Consider the following 16,484-nt stretch of genomic DNA (forward strand, 5'->3'; position numbering starts at 1 on the left):
CAACAAACACTCCGTATGCCATCATACTTCTCCTTCTTCCCTTTTGTTTTGAGTATCCCATACAAACATAACTTCTTCTCAACTCTCACCTTATTTATTTCCTTTGCTTTCAAGATGTCATTTGCTCCTCGCACATTCCAAACACTTATAGGGCCTATCATTAGTGATGATGTTTTTTGTTCTTTGCTCCTTTGGGTCTCCCCTTGTTTTTGCTTCCTTGTTGTTTTTTTCCACTGGCTGCTTGGTTTTGTTTACCTTGACTTCGAGTCACAACTCCACCTTTAGCGAGCGTTTGAGTCTCTTCAGTCAATGGAATCAGATTTTTGTCTTTGAAGTAAACAGTTTCTTCTTCAGACACTCCCCAAGTCTTGTACTTTCACTGATATTGTTATATTCCTCGTGCTCCTCCTCATAGCACAACAAAGGATTAAATCCTATTGCTTGTTCAATGCCCTGTGTGATCTCCTCATATGGTACTAGAGCATTGTCGTATTCTCCCACTTCCATCTCTGATAGACTTTCCCTGTTCTCATTGATCACCCCTCTATTCTGCTCCTGTGCCATTTCTACATCAATTTCAGGTTCTTGTACCTCTGTATCTTTTCCATTTTCACTAGCTGACCGTGTCCAAAGCCCCTGTTCTATTTCACTAATCTCATCCATGTGTTCCCGATTCATATCACCACTGTGCTCAGTTCCTCTATCAGCTTCGCCATTTTTTGCTACAACTACACTGACCACTATACAACTCTATGTTCTGACCTCAGTGCTAACTACCTCCTCTATAACTGGCAGCATCTCAGCACCTTGTCCCATTTCTATGCCATTGTCTGGAATCCTTGTTACCATTTCCTCACTGGTGTTACTATTTCTCAACTCCTCTCTATCGGATGGTAGTTCCTCAAGGACCTGCCTTACTGCAGCTTCAGCAAGGCTTGTTATTTCTTCCCCTATTTCATTCCTTAGCGTGCTACTCTCAGGTATAGTGATAGAATTATCCTCCATCACCTCCTTCTGTCTTACATCTTCTCTTATGGTGCCTTTCCTCGAACACCCTGCAGTCTTGTGGCCAAACTTCCTGCAGCAGTCACACAACTTTGGTATCCAGACATATTCCACCGTAATCATTCTAATGTCATTGCCACCCATATCTATATCAAAGGTGTCAGGTAACTCTGAATTAATCTCTACTAACACACTTACTCTGGCAAAAGCCAGTCTTTTCCTTGAAGCAGTGGTTTCATCTATCCTCTGAGGTTCCCCTAATCTACTTGCTAGAAACCCCAAACCTTCCCCAGTCCACAAATCCTTTGGCACATTGTATAAGTTTACCCAAATCGGAATCGCCTTGACTGTATTTTTATCTTTTCAACATCTTGATTCCATTGGGTGGCTATAAAACACTTCCCTGCCATGTAAATTTGTGCCATTTCTAGAACCTTTCTCTTGTCTTCTTCATTGGTAAACTTGAAGTAGAAAAGATTTGCATCCGCAACCATCTCATAATCCCCCTTTGTTTTCCATATTTTCTTGAGGAATTCTCTGACCACCGGGTATGGTAGTTTTTGTTCCAAAAAGAACCCAACAACATAGTCTTTCCATATATTCTGGCCCTTATTAATTAACTCTTCTGGAACTTGTGCAACCCCCTCAACTATATTTAGATTGACATGTTTAAGCCCAGTTTCGAGTGTACCTCCTTTATCACCTTGAAATAGTGTGTTCCAGTTGCGTGCTTGTCCTCCTGGGTTAGCTCCATTTGCTCCTTGAGAACAATCTCTATCCACTGTTGGAGAAAGGTTTTGTGTCTGTGCAGCTGTGTTTGCGGTTTGAAGAGGTGGGAAGTTTTGGAGATTCAGAACATGTGAACTTATATTGCATACAAAGTTTTTTCCACTAAAGAACTCTCACTATGTATCAATGGAGGATTTTACCTTAAATGGGAAAAAAACATAAGCATGAACAGGATAAGAAACTTGACTAAGGGTTTATTTTTCCTATTCTAGGAAAAAAAAGGAGCACAAGATCTTGAATTAGATTATGTTATGTTGCAACCGTTTTCCACAAGGATGGTCCCCATGGAAGCAAAACAAGAAAACTTCAGGTCCATATGCACTATTATTGATGTTTTGGACTATCAAGAAAACTATCAGGATTTAGTAATTTTGTTTACCCACTACCGACCCGAAATCGAACCGAACCGATAAGATATTGGTTTGGTTTCGGATTTGTCCTCCACCGAACCGATATGAATCCGAACCGATAAGATGGCATTTTTGTAATATTTATGATTAATTTTGTATATGTTTATTAATTGTGTGGCTAAAATTAATTGCTTTAATTTATGATTTAATTGATTTTATAGTTTTCGGTTCGAGTCGGTTCGGTTTCAGTTTACAATATATCTTATCGGTTCGGTTCGGTTTCAAGTTCACAATTTTCTTATTGGTTTGGTTTGGTTTCGGGTTCCCAATTTTCTTATCGGTTCAGGTTTGAATTTTCCAGAACCCGACCCAAACCAATCCATTGACAGCCCTAGTCGTAGTAGAACAAAGGCTAGCTACTAACGATGGTTTTCAGAATCGGATTGGGTCATAATGGTCCCGGTTTAAACTACTGGTTCAAATAAAATCCAGCTAGTTCTTTGTTAAGTAAACTCGGCTAGGTTGAATAAAAAAAAACATAAGAACATCTCTAGGTGGAGGTATCACATGCATATTTGCCTTCACTATTCGGAATTTCGCAAAAAAACATCTCTAGGTGGAGGCAAATGCGGAGGTATAACACCTGTCTAGCCGCATCCATGGATGCAAATTTGCGGTTTTAGATGTAGATGCGGCGCGACAGTGACAATATCGCACGCCATTTCCAATATCATGTGGGGGTTTTTTTTTTTTACTTATTCAATTTGGCGCGACAGCAAGAATGTAGCGAGTTTTTTTTTTTTTTTTACTTTTTTCAAATTGGGGCGACAGTGGTAATGTCACGCGACAATATCAATGTCGTGCATGGTAAACCCTGCTCCAAAGTTACAGTTGTTATTTGCCTCCATCTAGAGTTGGTCAAAATATGCAAATACTTGCCTCAAATTTCAGCCTCAAACATACAAGTGATACTTCCACCACTTAGAGACGCTCTAAGGTTAGTAAAGGAAAGGATTTATTTTGGTTGAGTCAACTTGGATGGGTTTGAGTAAAACCCACCAAATTGAACCGATTTTTTAACCAAGTTATGTTTGAACCACCAAGTTTACCAGTTTTTAAGTTGAACCAGTCGGTTCAAACCGGTCATGAAACCAGATTCTATGTTAAACTGGTTCAACATTAAAATGTCAACCTAGATACCTTCGACTCTGGTTCAAAACCGGTCGAGTCGTAAAACCCTACTAACCCTCGTTAATGGGCCCTTATGGGTCGTTTGTTTTTTAAAAAAATTGGTGTAGTGGAGACATGATCACATTTTGCTGTTGTTAGATTAAGCTTTACATAAAAAAATTTGAGTTGGCAAAAGATAGCTTCAAGATCGCCAAATGGTTCGGTGAGTTGAGAGACTTGATTGCCATATCATAATCGATGTAGATCTCAATATTTTTGCCAATTTGGTATATTTGACAACGATATTACATATTCGTAGGACGATTAAACATGACAAAATAATATTTTTGCATTGAAATACATGGCACCAGGCCATCCCAAAGTTTAATCAGTATAACCTCGCATTGGCTTTTGTGTGGATGCTTTCTTTGAATATTAATTCCCCATGCATAAAGTATGTAAAACGTGGGGATAATCTAAGCAGTATTTCTCTAGAGATGGCCACAAATTGTTGGGGAAACGATACCAATCAAATCCCCTTCTCAAGATAGCTTGTATATGAACACTTAACTACTCCAATCTAGGTCTAACTTTTCACTACCACCAATCAAACCAACCAACCCTACTTTCTAAGAAATCAACAACTATCATAAACAAGTAATAATAAAGCAAATAAAGTAAAGCATATCGCAACACAAAGATGTACCCTGGTTCAACCAATCGTGCATACTTCCACAAGAGCAATGATTTTATAAGAAAGGGTTAGAGAAGAATTACAGTGCTCTTCTCTCATCTCTCAAACTCACTAAAATCTCTATTCTCTCTCTTTATAAAGTAAAGGGTTGGGTTTCTCTCTTGAGTGAATCTCTCTCTCTCTCTCTCTCAAGGTTTTCTCTCACTCTTTGGTGGCTCTATTGCTTTTTCTCTCTTTCTTTATGTTCCCTTATATAGTGGGTACAAAAAACATATTAGGAGAACATACCGCAAAAAACACTTTGCGATCCTACCTGCAAAGAACAATTTACAGTCCTGCCGCAAAGAACACTTTGCGGTCAATGTCTTAGCGTACCCAATTCCCATTTTCCAACATTATGGTGAGGGATACCCAACAACGTCGAGTCAAATGCAATAAATCACATTACATACATCGAATAGAATAGGTGTTCATGACCTCAATCAATAGTCACACCACAACAATCACCTATAAATAGGAGAACCATACTACTTGGCTTGATTTTGATCCATATTTATCGGATGAGTAAGCAATCACCTATATCACTTGAAATGGAACCCCCAGCACAGTATTGTATTCGACACACATCCAAATAAATTGGTCAATTGTTACATACGTACGTTGTAATATTAATTTCATTATACTTTATCAAGCTTACTAGCTTAAAAATTACAATACTCGTAACTCTTGAGAATAAACAATGGCTCCGCTTATGTCTCAATGGTCAATTGTCTCCTATTATTTGTTAGTATTTACAAATAAACATTGTTCCACACGTTCCACAGATGGAAAACATTTGAATCTACTGATTGGTAGATTTGTAATTAATAGTTGTGAAGACCTGAGTTGACAGCTATGATAAATATGGAATGTTTGGCTCAAGCTAGATCTTGGAATAGCTATTACCGATTGCTATAATGTGACAATTGTGACAGGCTAAGATGATTGGTTGATCTGAGAAGGTATTGCTTACCTCCGTTTGCGAAGTACGACCTAAATCTGATGAATATAATTGGATTGTACACGACTACATGGGGAAATTTGTTGAATATGTTGCCATGTGTCATATTGTGATTGGATAATGAATTATTTGTAAATATATGTGCTTGATACAAATCACATTAAAATGAATACTACAACATCTAAACACAAATCATTTTTTTCAAATTTTTGACATAACCTCCTTAGTATTTTTAAGGTTTTTAAGAATATGAAACCTGTCATAATGCATTTTTTAACCTAATCCAATCATTTTACAATGAATCCAACAAAAACAAGGAAAGCATAAATATTTTCCAGTCATTATGGTAAAAATATATAATAATGTTCACTCAGAAGACGTTATTATTACATAAGGAAACTACATGAAAGGCTACACGTAGGGTGCAATATGTTCCAATCTTAATGTACACAATACGAAGAATATAGTATGTCGAATCAAATACCAAAATCCATTCATAAAACATGACTTAAATGGATACATTTTATTTCTTCTTCATTTAAATCATATACAAACGCATTCCCCGGTGCATTTAACTAATTAACAAGTGAAGGTAAAAGATCCGCATTAAGCGGCTTCAGCGTTAGTTTTTGTATCATTTTCCTCAAAAGTCCTGGAATTCAAAAAATAATAAAGAAAAATTAGTGCTATAAAAGATGTAGAAAAGCATTATGCTCTATAAAATTCAAGTCATTAAAAGAACTTTAAAGAACATTCATACTAATATTACACGAATATATGCAAATGCCACTTTCGAAAGAAAAGCTTAAATTTCAAGGATAATAAGCCTAGCACATTTTCAAAACACGAATAAAATTAAAGTTTATGCAAACACCAAAAGAGAAGTAAAAGATCAAACCATTTATTTTACTATCAAGAAACTCAAGCGTACCATACTAACATGTAGTTTTGATTTCAGCAAGCACACATAAACAATGAATATGTTTTATCCTAAGAACACCGGAACAAATAGAATTTATTTACCTATGGAAAATAGATAGATGTAAATCACTTTTCTGCCACTACAAATACTTTCTTATCTAGTGCAAGGTACTTTGGAGCTTGCCTCCAGGGATTATGAGGGCGTCAGAAGGGTCTACCCCTTCAAAAGCTTGCTGAGATAAAAGATGGGATGCAAATCTTATGTAATATAAACAACTCACTATATATCATTGACAGTCACCTTTAGATATAAACCAATAAAAGTAGCATTCTTTAATTTCTCACTCGCCTTTTCTCATTGGTATCAATGTCCTTAGAGTAGAACTTATGGATATACGACATTTGTGGTACAATTTTTTGCATTTGGTGGAAGAAACACGGATATTCTTTTTGAAGAAGTACATTTGGACAGTACATGGTACTTTTTGGGACATAAACATACATAAACATACACACAATCTTTGATGGTCATATATGCATCGCCCTGCTTGTGAAACCAAGTGTTGGTGATCTACACAATTAATAATCTCGAGCTAAGCTCTAAACTCACGATTTCCCTATAACAACCAATTTTTAGCTATTTTATAGCCATATAAACTAATTCTTTTAGAATTTATATGTACACATAACCGAATCCACCTTCACTATAAAAATACATAGCATGTCAAGCCTCTACAATACCAGAACACTCAAACCCTAGGTGGTAGCAAAAGGAAGTTTCAATCTCCATAGAAAAATAAGAGAAAGGAAAAAAGAAAAAATAACACCCAATGTTAAAAAACCAAAGTTTGAAAAATGATTGATCTTTTCTGATGTTATACATGGAGCACCCCTTATCTTTTGCAATGGCTACTGAGATGTCAACAATTATAACTTTAATAAAGAACACCCTACCTTTTTCCAAAACATGAACAATCACCATACCTAACTTCATACCTCACTTCTAAAATGTAAAGTTAGATCAAATTATTGATCTTTTCAATTAATGTGTTTAAAGAGACCCATGTATATGGCCTTATGGATACACCCGTAGATGAAGTTCCATAAATCCAGCTCTGACATAATTTCTATTCAAATATCTAACAAGATAACAGATTTGTAGGGTGAACTCAAAAGTGAAATCTCTACAACAAAAAGATTCCCTTCGAAGATAACTGGTATATTCCTTCTTTTTAGTTCTTTTTTGGGTGTGATTGTTCATTTCAATCTATCTATGACTTTCTTTCTGTTGTGTAGGACGTATTTTGAAGGCCTTAAAAAAATTCATTCATGAGATGTAGTGATCTTATCATATTCTACTATTCTAGTCTTTAACTCTTAAAAGGCTTGCCATCTGTGTGTGCAGGTATGAGAAAAAGTTGAATGGATAACAAGTTATAACCAGGACACCATCATAATCAAGTACTATGATGTAGACCAAACCAGCTTTAATACTTCTTGAAGAAATATTTAACAATGAATCAAATCAATTTTGGGTTCGATCAACTTTTCTATTCACTCAAAGAGAAGACCATATTCTGGTTCTAAGATATGACTGCGGTTCAAACAATTTTTCTATTCTTCAGTGACACAAAAGAAAATAGAACAGAAAAAGGAAAATTTCTGGGAGCGGCAGATGCTAACCTTAAGGTAATGAAGTTCTTTACCATCTCTATTATATATATGAATACTTGTCACAGTCCAACAATTATTGATTTATCACTGGGTTAACTACAAAATGAAAACTCCAACATAGGATATCAATTAATTATATGCAACAGAACACATATAATCAAGGCAAAGGCCTAAAATCAAAATGTATGAACCTAAAAGATCTCTTACAAGAAACTATTCTCTCTTTCTCTCTCTTTTTTTTCTACCTCTCCTCTCTTTCTTGTTCTACTGTTCCTTTTATATCCCCCCTCCTCTCCTCTTAGCCGCTTATCTCCTTTCATATCCCACGGTTAGCTTCTGCACACCTGTCTTGTTAGGGTTTTGCTGCCCCTGTCCCCTACTTCCCATCTCTTACTTCTTATATTGCTTCCACTTTGACCCTCACGCCTCCCTGGTCGTCTATCCACACGTGGGGGGTACCCTAGGGTTTTGCGGTCATGATCTGGTGTTCCGCATCTCACTTACCTTGTGCTACTACGCCTCTGCATGCATTCCAATTCCTTGGCCCAAAATAGGCCAATACAGATGCCTCCTCTAGGCCCTCAGATCTCAATGGGTCCGTGGGCTGAGACCTCCCAGCTGGCTGCCTAGAGAGCTGTCCCAACTGATGCTCTTACTCCATGATTTCCTCCACCATTCTCGATTACACTTCTGCCTCGAGCTCCGAGTTCTTGTGCAGGTGTCCTTGGGCCCGTTTTTTAAGGGGCACTACTATCCCCTCTATGTGTCGGGGAATTTTCTCTCCACGAACCTCCTTCTTGAAGTGTCCTTAAGGCAGTTTCATTTCCTCCGAAGAGGTCAGCTCGGTCAGTTGTTTGCCTTGCTGGTTTGATGCCTCCTGTGTTGACATATCTTTCTTTCTGTGTTCCAGGTTGGGTTCCAGATTCGCGATCGCATATATACATTGGCGTCTCTTCTGAAATTTTCTCTCAGCTCCACAACCTGGGGAGTAAACAGTGCAAGGTCCTCGGTATCGATCCTAACAAGGGTAGTCCGCTCTTTCTGGACCCCTCCCTCAAAAACATTGGCCAGTATAAAGGCCCCTTATATCGACTACTGCCGCCCAAAGAACGGAAACCCAAACATTCTCTTCCCAAGACCCGTAAGGTGAAGCGCCTTGTTCACCGCTCTTTCGGCTATACTACCAAAATCTCTCATTCCCAAGCGTTTGCTAAGAAAGCAGCTGCCGCCGCCGCCCAAGCATCTCCCATTGGTTCTCCTTCTGATGCACCTGACTGCATTCCCCGATCGTATTCCTCTATCACTGACTCGGAGGACGACTTCTCCAACCCCGTTACAAATACCGCTACCATGGACGTGTCTAAGCTCAAACTTTGGGACAACAATTCTGATGGTGATGCCCCTACTGAAGCTGCCGCCAAAGGCCCTCCTGCCAAAAAGGCTAGGGTCTCCGCTCCCCCCGCCTCATCCAGTGAAGCCCGACCAGGATCACCGCAGCCTGTGGCTCCACCGCGCCGCTCTAGGAAAGATGTTGTTTCCATTGGCCCTCTACTTGCGGGGCCAGTGGAAATCTGGCACCCGCAATTCAAGGCCAGGGATCGGGACGTCACCACCCGTGATTCTGCGCTGCACAATCCAGCCATGGCCGCGTCCCTGTCCTTTAGCTCCCATCTCCCTAGGGACCAATCTTATGGGGATTCTGTTCCTTTGCCTCCCACAGGGCCGCGATCTATACAGGCTGGGAAAGAGTATGTGTTTCCCCTCTCCTTTCTCTCTCTTGACTTTTTCTTTTCATTCTTCTTTGACCTTGTCTTTCTCTCCAGCTGAGCCTCGATGTCAGATACGATATCCGCAGCCTTACCAGCACCCTGGAAGCCCTAGATTCTGCAAAGAACGAGATCCATGGTCCAGAGGGGTGGAAGGTAAAGTACGCACAACTCGAGAAGGAGAGAGACGAAGCCCGCCTCACAACGCTCAAATTTCAGAAAGACTCCCAGCGCGCTGAGCAAGCCTACAAAAACTATGTGGCCAGCGTCACCTCATAGCTGGAGAACCAGAAGGAGGCGGATAGGGTCACTACGCAAGCCACCTTAGAGAAATCACTGGTGGACGCCGCTGAGCATTTCAAGGCCTTGGCCTCCAAGAAGATAGCCAGGGAGCTGAAGCAGCAGCTAGAGGCCCTGGTAGCAGATGGCCGCCTCCTGCCCCCTTAGACTCCTGCTCCGGTGACTCCCGAATCTTCGGCTCCTCCTCTATTAGATGAGCTGGTCACTGCTGTCCAGTCTGGGGTGTTGACTTCCCCTATTGATGTTAATGTGACCGCTGCCCAAGAGGATAGCGGGCAGAAGTCCACAGATCTGTTTGACAGTCCCCAGTGACCATCTTTTCTGTGTTTTGTAATTTTGCCCCGTTTCTGGGTTTTGTACTTTTACTGTTGGCCTAGTATTTCTGGGTATTCCCAGCAGGGCCCTTACAGATATGGTTTCTGTAAAACCCTTGTTATGATTATGTCTCCTTTTTGGCGTGTATATCAAGTTCTACTTAGCGCATCGCCGCCACATTCTTGTTATGTAATGATACCGCGCCAGCACTGGCTTGCCTATCATGTGCCATCTCCCATGCAACCCCATTTGCCCCCAAGTTGGGCTCGGGGATGCCTGGGCAACACCGCTGACCCCCGAATGGTATGTTGGCCCTAACGTCTGCTGCCATGGAGATGTTGGGGGTGACCCAGGTTGCCCCCAAGTTACTTATGGAGATGTTGGGGGCAGGCCAGCTTAGCCCCCAAGTTGAATTCGGGCAGCATCGTCCACGACTTTGGAGATGTTGGGAGCAACCCAGGTTGCCCCCAAGTTAAACATGGAGATGTCAGGGGCAGGTCATTTTAGCCCCCAAGTTGAATTCGGGTCGCATCGTCTGCGACCATGGAGATGTTGGGAGCAAACCAGGTTGCCCCCAAGTTGAATATGGAGATGTTGGGGGGCAGGTCAATTTAGCCCCCAAGTTGAATTCGGGCCACGTCGTCCGCGACCTTGGAGATGTTGGGAGCAACCCAGGTTGCCCCCAAGTTGAACATGGAGATGTCGGGGGCAGATTAGTTTAGCCCCAAAGTTGAATTCGGGCCACATTGTCCGTAGCCATGGAGATGTTGGGAGCAACCTAGGTTGCCCCCAAGTTGAACATGGAGATGTCGGGGGCAGGTCAGTTTAGCCCCCAAGTTGAATCCGGGCAGCATTGTCCGCGACCATGGAGATGTTGGGAGCAAATCAGGTTGCCCCCAAGTTGAATATAGAGATGTTGGGGGCAGGTCAATTTAGCCCCCAAGTTGAATTCGGGCCGCATCGTCCGCGGCCTTGGAGATATTGGGAGCAACCCAGGTTGCCCCCAAGTTGAATATGGAGATGTTGGGGGCAGGTCAGCTTAGTCCCCAAGTTGGATTCGGGCCGCATCATCCGCGGCCATGGAGATGTTGGGAGCAACCCAGGTTTGCCCCCAAGTTGGACATGGAGATGTTAGGAGCAACTCAGGGTGCCCCTTAGTTGAATATGGAGATGTCGGGTGCAGGTCAGCTTAGCTCCCAAGCTGAAGGAGAATCTCATTGCCCGCGGTCTTTGGCTTAATCCATATGCAAATGAACAAGCACAAATCAAACAGAGGAAAATTTCTATCACTTTCATTTACATTTCCAAAGGCACAAAATATCATTACAGAGTTTTGCACAAGGCTACTCATGGAACTTTTTCAATATCCTGAAATTCCATGGTCAATTGATGTCCTCTCCCAGAGAGGTCCGCAATCTATAGGCCCCGGTTGCCCCGGCCTCCACCACGATGTATGGTCCCTCCTAGTTTGGACCCAGTTTTCCATCTGTCTCCTTCTTGGTGGCTGGGGTGACCCGCCGCAGAACCAGATCACCAACACTAAATTTCTGCTGCTTCACCCTCTTGTTGTATTGGCTCTGCAACCTACTGTGGTATTCTTCCAATTTTAGGCGCGCGGTATCTCTCCTTTCCTCTGTAAGATTCAGTTCCCCGGCCAATACTGTACCATTAACTCCTGTCTCAACGGCTTTGGTTCTGGTCGTCGCAGCCATCATTTCTACAGGGATCACGACCTCCACTCCATAAGCCATAGCGAAAGGCGACTTCCCAGTAGACGTCTGCAGAGTCGTGCGGTACGCCTAGAGTACCATGTGCAACTCCTCCGTCCAAGATCCTTGCGCTCCTCCAACTTCTTCTTCAAATTATCCAATATGATTTTGTTGGAGGACTCTGCCTACCCATTCCCCTCTCGGTTATACGGGGTCGAGAATCCTTGCTTCACTCCGAATGCCTGGAGGAATGCTTTCACTTTTCCCCCGGTAAACTGGGTCCCGTTATCCGCGATGACAGTATGTGGGAGTCCGAACCTACAGATGATATTTTCCTACAGGAACTTTCTCACTTGTTCTTCATTCACCTGTTGCAGAGCTACACCCTCAACCCATTTTGTAAAATAATCTGTCGCGGCCAACATGAACCTTCTTTTGCCGCTTGCCATGGGCAGGGGTCTGACGATATCCAATGCCCACATAGCAAAGGGCCACAGACTATATACCTGGTGCAAGGGTTCCGCAGGTGCATGTATCAGTGGTGCGAAACTCTGACATTTTTGGAACCTCTTGGCATATTCGGTAGCATCCCTCTTCATGTGAGGCCAGAAATATTCCTGCGCTAGCAGCCGATGCACCATTGTTCTCCCGGCCGAATGGCTCCCACAATCTCTTTCATGAACCACCCCCAACACCTCTTGCACCTACTGCGGTCCAAGGCATTTCAGCAACGGTCTGCAGACACTGCACCTATACAAGTCTCCATCCAGCAAGGTGTACCTCTATGACATCTATTCCATTCTTCTCCTTTCTCTCTTGTCCTCTATCTGTGTCCCTGTCAAATAACTCTTAATGGGCTCCATCCACCCTGGTTCGTGGTCAAGAGTTAACCATACCTCTCCCCCCTCTGCGGTGCTCGGTTTGCTTAGTACCCTGACCTCTATGGATCTGCCTTCAATTCTAGGAAGTACCGCGGCTACATATGCCAACGCATCGGTATGTCTGTTCTCGCCCCGGCCTAGATGAGCAAATCTAATTCTCTCGAACATGTCTGCCCTTTTCTTTAATACCTCTAAGTATTTTGCCATCCTTAGATATCGAGTCATGAACCCTCCGTTGCCCTGACATATTACCAAGTTCGAATCTAAATACACCGTCAGCTCCCTGACCCCCAGATCCCTGGCCAAGTCTAAACCTGCTATTACTGCCTCATACTCAAACTCATTGTTCAACGCAGACCCAATTTCATTGATAACTCCAGTCGTGTATTCTCAGGAGTGACCAACTCCACCCCGATTCCATTCCTTGTATCGGTAGCGGACCCATCTGCAAAGACTCTCCAACCATTCCTTATGTCCCAAGGGTTTAGCGGGTCGTGGTTTTGATCCACCTCCTACTCCATAATCATCTCTTCCCCTTAGGTGGGGTCCTCAGCTGGGAACTCGGCCATGGCTTGCGCCTTTTCAGTGGTCCTGGCTTGGTATTCAATGTCATATAAACTCAATATCACGACCCATGTTAGCATTCGGCCTGACTTCTCTGCCTTCAGAGCCTGTTTCAGTGGCAAATTGGTCACCACGACCACGGAGTTAGCCTCAAAATATGGCCTCAACTTCAACGCCGAAAAGACCAGAGCCAAAGCAAACTTTTCAATCCTATTGTACTTGGTCTCAGCGTCTAGCATGGTCTTGCTTTGGAAGTACACCGGTCTCTCTGCCTTGTCAACCACCCTGATTAGCACTAAACTGATCGCATGCTCCGACACCCCCAAGTATAAATGCAGCTTCTCTCCCTGTCTTGGCGGCAATAATATTGGTGCCTTCCCCAAATACTCTTTTAATTCCTGGAAAGCTTTTTCACATGCCACGGTCTACTGAAAGTTAGTCGTTCCCCTCAACAGTAGGTATAGAGGACGACATTTATCGGAGGACTTTGATATGAACATGTTGAGTGCTGCGACCCTCCCGGCCAGTCTCTGCACTTCTTTCACATTCTGTGGTGACAGCATTTCCAACAAAGCCCTTATCTGATTCAGGTTCGTCTCTATTCCGCCGTAAGTGACAATGTATCCCAAAAACTTCCCGGATGTCACCCCGAATGTGCACTTCTCGAGGTTCAGCATCAGTTTGTGTCTCTGCAATATCAAAAATGTCTCACTTAACCCTGCCAAATGCTCATCCTCAGTCATAGTCTTCTCTACCATGTCATCTATATAAATCTCCATTCCCTTTCTGATCTTGCTTTCGAACATTTTCTCCCCCACCCGCTGAAATATCGCCCCCACATTTTTCAGCCCAAAAGGCATTCTGGTATAACAGTATGTTCCCCCTTCCACTATGAACGCGGTTTTCTCTTGGTCAGGGTCATACATCATCACCTGATTGTAGCCCATTGATGCATCCATGAACAAGAAAACCTTGAACTCCGCGGTTCGGTCCACCAACTCATCTATCCGCGGCATGGGGTAGTAATCCTTCGGGCACTCCTTGTTGACGTTTGTAAAATCCACACACATTCTCACCTTCCCATTCTTTTTGGGGACCTCTACTATGTTGGACAGCCACTCAGTAAACTTACATTCGCGGATGATACTAGCATCTTTCAGCTTCTTCACCTCATCCCTAATTCCTTGCGGGTACTGCGGTTTCACACTCCTCATCTTCTGTTGTACCAACCAAGCCCCTTCTCTCATATGTAATCTATGGCATGTGAACTCCGGATCTAGCCCTGCCAAATCCTCGATGGTCCATGCAAACACATCACTGTTCTCAGTCAATAAGGCGACTAACCTCACCTTCCAACTTCCTGACAAACTTGTTCCCACATTCACAAACTTCTCTTCATCCGCAACTCCTATATTTACTATCTCAATCTCATCCATTGTCTTGGCACTGACAAGTGACTCCTTCTCGCCAGCCCCGGTCTGTAATTGCTATGCGGACTTGTCGCCCTTCTCAGCTGCCTCCTTTTCTGGAGCGCGGATTAGCCCTTTCACCATAACCTGCTGAATGATTTGGGCCGCGACCTAATTGCCTCTATTCTCATATATTCCACCGTTAGTTGGGAAGCGGATCATCTGATAGTAGGTGGATGGGATGGCCTTCATCTCATGAATCCATTTTATGCCCAAGATCGCGTTATACTGGGAGTTGGTATCTACTATCATAAACTGGGTAATCACTGTCACTAGCCCTGCGGTCATTGGTAACAACAATTCCCCTAGCGGCTCCGTCATGCTACCGTTGAAGCCGAATAAGTTGGTTTGGGGGTGCTTCATCTGCTTACTATCAATGCCCATCTCTTCCATCGCGCCCTTAAATAATAAATCCACTGAGCTTCTGCAGTCTATTAGGACCCGTTTCACCATGTAATTCCCCATAGTGATAGTGATTACCAGCGCATCCCCGTGAGGCGCGGCCACCGACTCCAAATCTCTTAGAGTGAACTCTATCCTGCCGTTCCCTTTGCTGAGGCTTGGGACAGGCCTCGGGCCACTCAGAATCTCCTTCACCTGTTGCAAATTGGTGGTCCTCCGCATCTTATCGTGGTGTGCATTCCTCCCTAACGTTTCCCCACTGAATATCACGTTTATCGTGCCAAGGATCCTGGCCGTGGCTGGGGCTCTTTCTGCCGGCAGTGCCTCTTTGATGAACTCCTTCAACTTTCCTCTCCCAATTATTCTCTCTACCACCTACTGCAGTGCAAAGCATTCATTAGTAGCATGATTCCGGACCTGGTGATACGCACAAAATGGCTTTCCTTCTATTTCCCTGGGCGCCCCCCGCAGTGCTTCATAGTACTGCTGCTCACGTATCAACGACAAGATCTCTTCCAACGTTTTGTTCAGCGGAGTAAGCTCCATTTCACGATAAGGTTTTCTTTCCCTATACTCCCTTCAGGACTGTTCCCTGACTTTTTCTGCTTTCTGTGTTTCTCCTCTGTGGTTTCCCCCTTCTCGCGCCACGGTCCTTTCTCTGTCTCTCCTGTCCTCTACTCCCACGGCATGTACCGACTTCTCCGGTTTCTTGTGTTCCTTACCCGTCCTCTGCAAAATATCCTCGTGCCTTATATACCTCTCTACCTTCAGGTATAATGTGCAACGTAGTAACCTCAATCTTTGACACTGACTCATGGACCCTGGTCCCTGCTTCAAACCATGTTGGAACGCAATGACCGCGGTGCGCTCATCCAAGTTTTCCACCCACAGTGTCTCTTCTTTGAACCGACACAAGAAATCCCTCAACGTTTCGGTGGGCTTTTGCTTGACATTAAAGAGATCCGCAACATCCACTACTCTCTTCCTTTGATGGATGAAGTGATTTACAAAAGCTTGCTCCAACTCCTCGAACTTTTGTATACTCCGCGACTCCAACCAGTAATACCAGTCGGATGCTCCCCCTTTTAGATTGGCAGAAAACATCATGCAATGGAGGCCATCATACTTCGCCTCTTGCCATAGCGGCATTTGCTGCCTAAAGTGATGCAAATGGTCCGCCGGATCTCCTTTTCTGTCGTACCTCTTGAACCGTGGTTGAGTGAATCTCTTAGGTACCTCGGAATTCCAGATAGAGTCGGCAAGTGGATTATGATTCAGGCTATCCACCACCTTCTTAGCTACGCCCTGTTTCTCCTTTTTTACCGCGCGGTTAGCCTCTCTGTCTCTTTTGATCATCGTCTACACCATTTCCATGGTAATACCTCCTGCATTATTCGCCCCATGTTCCTGATGCAGTTCCTCACTTTGTACTTCCACTTCACTACCCGTAGGTACCGTTGTTTCCTCTCTCCCCT

The 16,484-nt window shown here is 43.4% G+C and overlaps 1 long non-coding RNA gene across 1 annotated transcript; it reads right to left on the bottom strand.

Annotated features, from left to right (window-relative positions):
• Nucleotides 1-5,512: 5,512 nt before the first annotated feature.
• LOC147516384 (uncharacterized) lies at nucleotides 5,513-6,948 on the bottom strand. The gene is made up of 2 exons (XR_015213646.1): nucleotides 6,032-6,948; nucleotides 5,513-5,660 (listed from the first exon to the last, which is right to left on the bottom strand). It is a non-coding gene; the product is annotated as an uncharacterized LOC147516384 (long non-coding RNA).
• Between the last annotated feature and the right edge of the window lie 9,536 nt (nucleotides 6,949-16,484).

This window comes from Coptis chinensis, chromosome 2 (assembly GCF_015680905.1).
Source record: "Coptis chinensis isolate HL-2020 chromosome 2, ASM1568090v1, whole genome shotgun sequence".
Classification (NCBI taxonomy): domain Eukaryota; kingdom Viridiplantae; phylum Streptophyta; class Magnoliopsida; order Ranunculales; family Ranunculaceae; genus Coptis; species Coptis chinensis.